The following is an 8,081-nucleotide window of genomic DNA, read 5'->3' as shown; positions in this document are numbered from 1 at the left end:
CCCCACGGGCCAACGGGCTTATATGGGCCGGGCTAAAAAACTCTGTTCTTCAATGGGCTGTAAAAATTTTAGCCCAACCATATTAAATTACAGGCTGGATCAAGCCGACCCAACGGACCATCCATATTGACGGCTCTAGAAGTTATAATTGTTATATCTTTTCTCTTTTCTTTTATTTACTTATTAACCTTTTTTGTTAATCATATTTCACACTAATTAATCTCTAATTAATTACTAAGAACTCCATTAAATACACCTTCTTCATCGCTAACCCATCCACTCCAATCTCATCTTATCAAAAAATTTATGTCCAGCCATCATAACTACCATTTATTTACTTGTAACCATCACCACATCGCATTTAATTCTTTTTCTTCTTCTTTTTCTTCTTCTCCATACACCACCATTATGGAGAAGATGAAAATTCTTTAAATGTAATGTCGAAAATGGTGGTTCAGTTTGGGTGTTGGAGAAGAGAGAAGAAAATAATGATGAAGATGCAACAAAGAAAGAAAGAAAAGTATAAAAAAGTCAAAAAATCAAAAATCAAAAAGAAAAACGTAAAAAATTTTTAGAAACACACCTCTTTTTTGTTTATTTTTATTTTTGTGCCATGTCAGATTTTTGGCAGAAAATAAATTTACTTTTAAATAGTACAAGTGTGTATTAGGTCACTTTAATAGTTGCCTCCTGGACTTTTCGAATATAGTTTAAGATTGTTTTGATGCCTTTTTCCTTATTTTTTACATCTTTAGTACATAGATCTTAGACCCTTGGTAATGTCCATGACATATCTGTATTGAAGGAAACACATTTATCCAGTTAAATTTGTAAACGTAATTCAAGAACACATCCATGTTATGTCAAAGTCTATCCATTTTACTTTATTTCCAATAGCGCCGGCCTAGACATGTGCAATTGCAGTGCAAGGAAATGAACCTTCTTTCCCTCTTATAAATGTTCATCCACTTGAAAAAGTACTATACTTTCTTATGGCCACCAATTTCATTTCCAAGTCAAAAATGACCAGAAATCGTTTTATTACTATCTAGGATTTTGTAACAATCTATTATAAGAAAAAAAGCACAAAGCAAAGATATCAAAAAAAGAATTTGACAATATAAGATTGTGCAGATGATAAACATCCTCTACTTTCAATCTTAAGGTTGTGAATCCTAATTATCATAAAAGAAATAAAAAGGTGAGAGTTCTCAGGATGAAGTAAGAAGAAAAAAATACCAAAAGAAGAATTTCCCTTTTCTGTTCTTAAAAGATTAATTAGGTAATAGGTAGTGTTGTTTATCGTCGATTTGGGATAGTTAAATTTATTTGTAGGTTAAGATTACGTGTTACGGTCTTAATTTTAATTATTAGTGAACATTTTCTAAGAAGTGAATAATGTAAAAGAAAGAAAAAATATATTAATAAAACAACTTTTGTAACAAATTTGAGTGATAACGTAGACCATCGTTGTAACAATCATTGTAGTAATTTTTAGTTTTTACTGTGTTTTAATCATTTTACCTTATCCATAGTTACTATATGCTATTTATGAGTTTTAGGGTTGGTTGGTACGGTCCCCGAAGCATTGGAGAGTGATATGAGGGAGTTTGAGGTTTTGAGTAGCCTTAGAAGTGATTAGTTTAACTTTGGACAATATTTTGTGATCGAAGTGTCAGATGGTGATTATGTTAGTTTCATGAGATTTGGAATATCGATTTTGAGCTAGTAGTATGATTAGTTCAGTTCTTGAGCCTTTATATTGTATTTCATGTGTTTGGACAAAAACTAATTAATATAGCTTGAAAGGGTTTCGGGAGCTAACTTGTTGAAAATGAAAATTTTTCATAAATCTAACAATTTTATTGAATCTAAATAAGCTAGTAGCATATTTGGTTTATTTGTATGGATCCTGAACGAATCTCGAGGGTCTATTCAGAGATATTTCAAGACTTGTACACTGCTGGTTTTGCTGATATCTGGTGCAATATGAATCCTTCTTCGCGTTCATAGGCCCATGGTCACATTCACGGTGAAGAAAAATATTATTCATTGCGAACACGATGGTAGGACCATTTGTAAAGGGTTAGCAGGTTTGGGTCTGGGTCGGTCTTCATCGTAAATGCGATGGTTTGACCGCATTTTTAGCGCTCGGTTGAGTTAATCTTCATGTTCGTATCTTGGGGCCCATGGTCGCGAAGAGTAAATTATACCTGGATAGAATTTAATTCTTTTCTCGTTCAAAACTCCATTTTCACTATTTTTAGAGCTTGAGGGGTCATTTCTCGGAGATTTCAAAGGAAATTTTCAGTAATCTTGCATGCGTAAATCCTAAACTTATATTTTCATCAATTTTTATTAATTTCTTTACAAATCTATATTCAAATCTTTGATTTTAAAGTTGAATTTTAGGGTTTTTTACTCGGTAAAGTACAAAGTTAATTTTTCTATGAGTTCAAATCTTATTTCAACTCATTTTTGGTTGAATTTTCACATTTAGAACCCTCATAGTACGAAAAATAGGATTATTAGAGAAAATTTCAGTTCAATCCCTTTTTGATTATAAGTTGATTTTTGAACTATTTTTGGACTCGTATGAAAATATTTTTAGACATGTATGAAAGTAGCCAATATAGATATCAATGGACTTCTTTTGACATATAGAGATTTTATTTTTGATATCTTTGATCCATTATTAGACCACTTATGAAGACAAGCTCCATGTTGAAGGATGCAAGCTTGGGTTTTGGCTTTTTGAGGTAGGTTATGGCTTAACTTTCTTCACACTGGACTGAATAGTTAACCATTCATGTAAAGTATGCTATTGGGTTTAGAGATTGCATCATGAGATTTGTATTTTAAGATAGTTATTTTATCATTATGAGATAGTTTTTTAATAATATGCCCGTCTAGGGAGCTAATTGAGCATTATTATTAACTTAAGGGATTAACATTGTTATGATGCCCGAGTAGGGGTGATATGAATATTATATTTGACTTGAGAGATAATTATTATGGTGATATTCAAGTGAAGGATTGATATTGGTCTTCTTTGATCCTTATATGCCATTTATCTTTATTGTGATAACCGAGTGGGGGCTTGAATTGATATTATTGACGTCTTACATGACTGTTCATTACTGTGGTGCCATGAAATGAGTTATATCATGATTTATTGAGATATTGGGGAGATTTGAGATTATTTAATACAATCATGGGCTTGATTCATTATATATGATATTGCATTGATTATGAGCATGCATCCCCATTTCATTCATCCATATACATGGGACTAGCACCACAAAAAATCATTGATTTTGAAAGAAAATAAAATACTTTATAAAACTTTTGACCAAACTTTTGCTAGCAATATTGATTGATAAATGAGATTGCGATTGTGAAAGTATATGAGTTGCGAACCCCAATGGGCCATGTCCTAGAAGCTTATACTCAGAAGGTGTAAATGAGTCCATGAAATAGCTACCACGCAATGACACACTTTAACTTCGTCCCATTAAATTTGTATTTCTTTACATCATTTGAACTTCTATTTATGTATTTTCATGTGTCATCTTTAGTCTTGTTTAATATGTTCGTACATAGTTATTCTTATATAGATATTATACTTGTAGAAATGTTACGAGATACTATTTGAGCCACCATTGGGAACTATTCTGTATACATGTGGAAGCATGCTTATAGTATTCTTTACTTGTTTTATTTTTTGCTTTGCTCACTTAGCCTTTGATACCTACTGAGTATAAGTGAACCTTACTCACCCCTACTTGTATGCCCTTTCAGTCCAGATTTTAGTCTGAGTATGACCCTCGATAGATGATTCACACTATGAGAGTTGACCCAAAGTGCTGGTAAGCTCCTGTCTAGAGCCTTGCTCCAGCCCCTATTTATTCTTTGTATTTTGTATTCGGAGACAACCATGCGTTGTTAGATTTCAGTATTGTATAGATGCTCTTGATACTTATGAAACTAGGATTTAGGGTTTAATTGTATTTTCATTCATATATTTCGAATTTTATGACTAGTATGGCTTGACTTTTTTCTAAAAGTCTTGTATTGTTTCATTTCTTCTCTTTTTAGTATTTCATATCTATTATGATTTTTCAACTTACCTACCAAGATTTGGATGTGGTAGGCGCCATTATGACCTCGACTTTTGGGTTGTTACATTCTTTCAACTATAGAAAAGTTATAACCATAAGAGCAAAGTAAACGAAGGTAATGATAGAAAAATAGTAAATCAACTAAATAAATAAAGATTTTAATAATGCAACTAAGATTTTTATCGCTTAAGACAGAAAGAAGAAAAATTAAATCCTTTACAATAGAGAGAGAGTAAAGCAGAAATTAGATCCTTTATAATACCAAGGGAGTTACGATTTATGGGGTGCCAGTATTGCCTATGGACAATAGTATAATTCCACTTTCCTTGTGTCATTGAAGAGTATACTACCTATTAGCGTGTGTCAGACTCGATTCTATTAAAGGCTGTCATTGCTCTCTGAAGGCCTTGATACATTATCCTTTTATTTATTTTTTGGTGTGTAATCACCATCCTAGCTAGTATCGAGCTAATTCACTCTTTCTTGAGTGGAAGTCTCATTGTATTAACATCATTCTCAAGATAATGCCACTGTGGGTGGGGTCCTATTATGCCTGGCTCATGTCGTCCTATTTGGCCTAATCCTTTAAAAGTTATATTAACCTCATACAGATAGTCTCTCTGTCTTATGATTGCGCAAACCTGATTTGAGCAAAGAAATAATTAATCCCTGAAATGTTCCTTACACTCACCTCTAATTTTGTTCCCTCTTCCTTAAAGCATTACATCACTTGGACCTTTAACGTCATTGTATGTCAAATCCTATCTCTGTTTGAAATGTGTTCATAAAAAAAGGGGCTACATTTCTCCTTGAGACTTGTACTGACTCTTTACATTCCCCAATGATTCATATTCCTCCAACGTGCCTATATATTAAACTTCTCCAATAAAGTTTCCTTTACTTTTTACCTGCATTATCTTACAATCTTGTTTCTTTAAAAAGAAACTTTCCAAGAGATTTGTCCAATCATAAGATAATCTTTTCCTGACTTTGCTTATGTCTCATTATTCTAGTTCCCATCATCTTTCAGTAAGCTTAGATGATTCATTCTGTGGTTATGCAGGGGGCAGGGTCACTTCTAGCTTCGCCGAGAAGCATATTATGTAATGATATTTTATAATTGTGATGACTTTAAGGGCCCATCATCACAAGAAATATATGATTAACCTATTTGACAAATACCTATTTGAGGTAACCTCGACAATTATTCTTTCTATTCATGACACTTGCAGTTGGACATTTGACTTTCACACAGAAGTTTCTCATCTTACTAATAGGATTACAACCCATAGGTCTAGTTTTATTTTTCTATTTAACTTATCATTTGTCTTAGGTTGGGGCAACCCAATCTATGATGTCATCATTTTATTTTGTCGGACTTTCTAACTAAGCTTGGGGAAGCTTGGTTTTGTCTTTTGAAAACTCGTACCCTTCCATAGGGTTTTAAAAAACTTGAACGATGTGGATTTTATGGTAACACATCTTTTTTTCTCTTTTATCTGAGACTAGCCTATGGTGTCATAGTCGGACTAGTACCCCATGATCCTTGCTTTATTATGGATGATCTGAATAAGTTTCTCAATTCGGTTGGTCATCACACTTTGTAGTCATAACATCCAAAGATTTAGCTAGAACATCACTACCTTCTCCTTGGAATGCTCATTGTAAGTCACTTCTTATCTCTTATTTGTCTATCATCATTGTCTATAGGTAGTTGCCTAACCTATTTTTCTATGTAGGTTTCTAGTGGCATCCGTTAGTGAGTGTCTTCTCTACTCTCTCTGTCCCCTTTATAGAGTTGGTCTATAGAATCTTTACATTAGGAAGGACCAGAACTTATGTTGTCCTCTCTTCTTTTCTTTATGATCTATCCTGCTCTCTCGGTATGTTATGTTCCCTTGAGCTTTCTTTCTATACTTTGTTCTTTTTAGTTATCTTTTTTTTTTAAATACAAATTCCTTATTGAGGGGAGGACCATCAGTTTTTTTGACCTTTGCCTTTATCCTCCTACACTTGAGTGATCCCCCTAACAACATCAATGCCCTAACCCGTGGGAATGAACCCAACCTCTCAAGCTACCCACCCAATATAGTAATGTGTGTCCATGACCTAGTTGTGGTTCTTTTTTCTCGAAGGTGAAGGTACCGGCAATAGAGGTAGAAATCTTAGATTATTTTGATGATTCAGACTCTGAGCCTCCAAAAATGAAGTCTAGGAAGAGGAATTGTGTTGGTGGCTCTTCGGCTCATAGACATAGTTTGCTCCTTGTTGGTCTAGAATTTTCTCTTGGTCCTTTCCATATTCACTTGTTATGGTCTCCTAGTAAAAGTTCTGGATCTAGGCCTAGAGTTCCACTTAACCAAGGACCTCCCACTTTCTTGGTCCAACTTAAGAATGATCTTTACAGGCTAATTATCCAATTTCTTGCATTGACAGGTGGACTTTTTATTTATGGGATAGTTATTACGTCATTTTCCATAGATACATATTTTATGAAAAGACCCACAAGAGTAGAAAACTACTTTAGTGCCTTTATTTACCTCTATAATTAGGAGAGGTTGGATGCCGTTCTGACCAAATGGATAGCCAACGAGAGTGCCTATGCTTTAGCCCAGGTAAACAGATCCTTCCCTTGCAACCCTGTCTAACAATTTCCTCTCCATTATATTTTTTATTTTTCACATTTCTCCATATTTCGTTTTTTAGGCTAGCCTCTTGGATACGGAGAATATATAGTGGTGGCAGGTGGAGCATCAAACTTTAGAGGCACATAGTGCTATGCTAGAAGTAGACTGGAGTTTGTTGCTTACCAATCTTTCCTGGTTGAGTCCCTTTCCCAGCATAATTCTAAGATTGACTCTCTTAGTCTCTGAAGTAATGAAGCTCGATGAGAAAGAGAGCCCGTTTAAGTGGATTCTAATGAGAAACTCCTAGAAATTGAGGGTCTTAAAAAGGAGAGTGCAATACAGGAAAAGGTGATTGATGGGTTGCTCTATCAATAGAGTGTTTTATGGCAGAGATTCATGGTATACTTTAGGGTACAAACCCCAATTATTTAAACAAAGATTCGATTCACATTGTGCCATAAGAGTGAGTCATGCTGAGGGTCACAAACTTAGAGAGAATATCTAGTAGATTACACCTAATAATGCCCAAGATATACCTTTACTCTAAATTTATACGGTTTTTGTCAAATATAGTAACCCAAAAAATTTAGGGTCGAATCCCAAGGGAATACGTCAAATCATGGCTCTTAGCTGCTGTAATCAAGGGGTAAAACTAGAAAAGTAAATGGGGGATTTGAGTAGCAATATTGAACAAGTAGCAAATATTAATTTTAGTTGTAATTAGTCGTAGGTGAACACTAAGATTGTGTTTCCCCTGGCTTCTCAACAACGTAGACTTATCAAGCTTTGTTAAACTAACCCGATACCTTGCATGCAAAATCTGATAAGTTATGTACCATCAACAGTCTTTTGGATGAGCGGATGGATTTCGCCCTTTGTCTTTTGAGTCTTAGGAGATCGTCTTAATAACCCTTATCTTAATCCTAGTTAACTATTTATTACCTTTTGAGTCTCTAATTATTAGATAACAGCTAACCATCTTACTTAGATAATACCTAGTAGCGTGGAGCAACAGTTAAACTTCAAATTACTGTTGTAGTTATCTTTTCCTAGTCACTACTCAACTTTTCGAGTAAGTAGCACTAATCTAAGTAGGATCCTAACATTTGCAACCGCTAAGATATCTATTAAAGTGAAGACAATTCAATGCATGCATAGGTATCAGTTTAGAACAACAATAATACTTCCCCTAATTCGTCAATCCGCCAGGGTTTCCACAACCCTAGCTAAGTGTTTTTAGCCACTCATTCTTGTGAAGTAATCAATAACATTCATGATCGAATGCATAAGATGAAATCACAATATCACAAGTAAAAATTCAAAACTTTTACTG

Source organism: Capsicum annuum, chromosome 7 (assembly GCF_002878395.1).
Source record: "Capsicum annuum cultivar UCD-10X-F1 chromosome 7, UCD10Xv1.1, whole genome shotgun sequence".
NCBI lineage: Eukaryota > Viridiplantae > Streptophyta > Magnoliopsida > Solanales > Solanaceae > Capsicum > Capsicum annuum.
Note: the sequence above shows the minus strand (reverse complement) of the source record.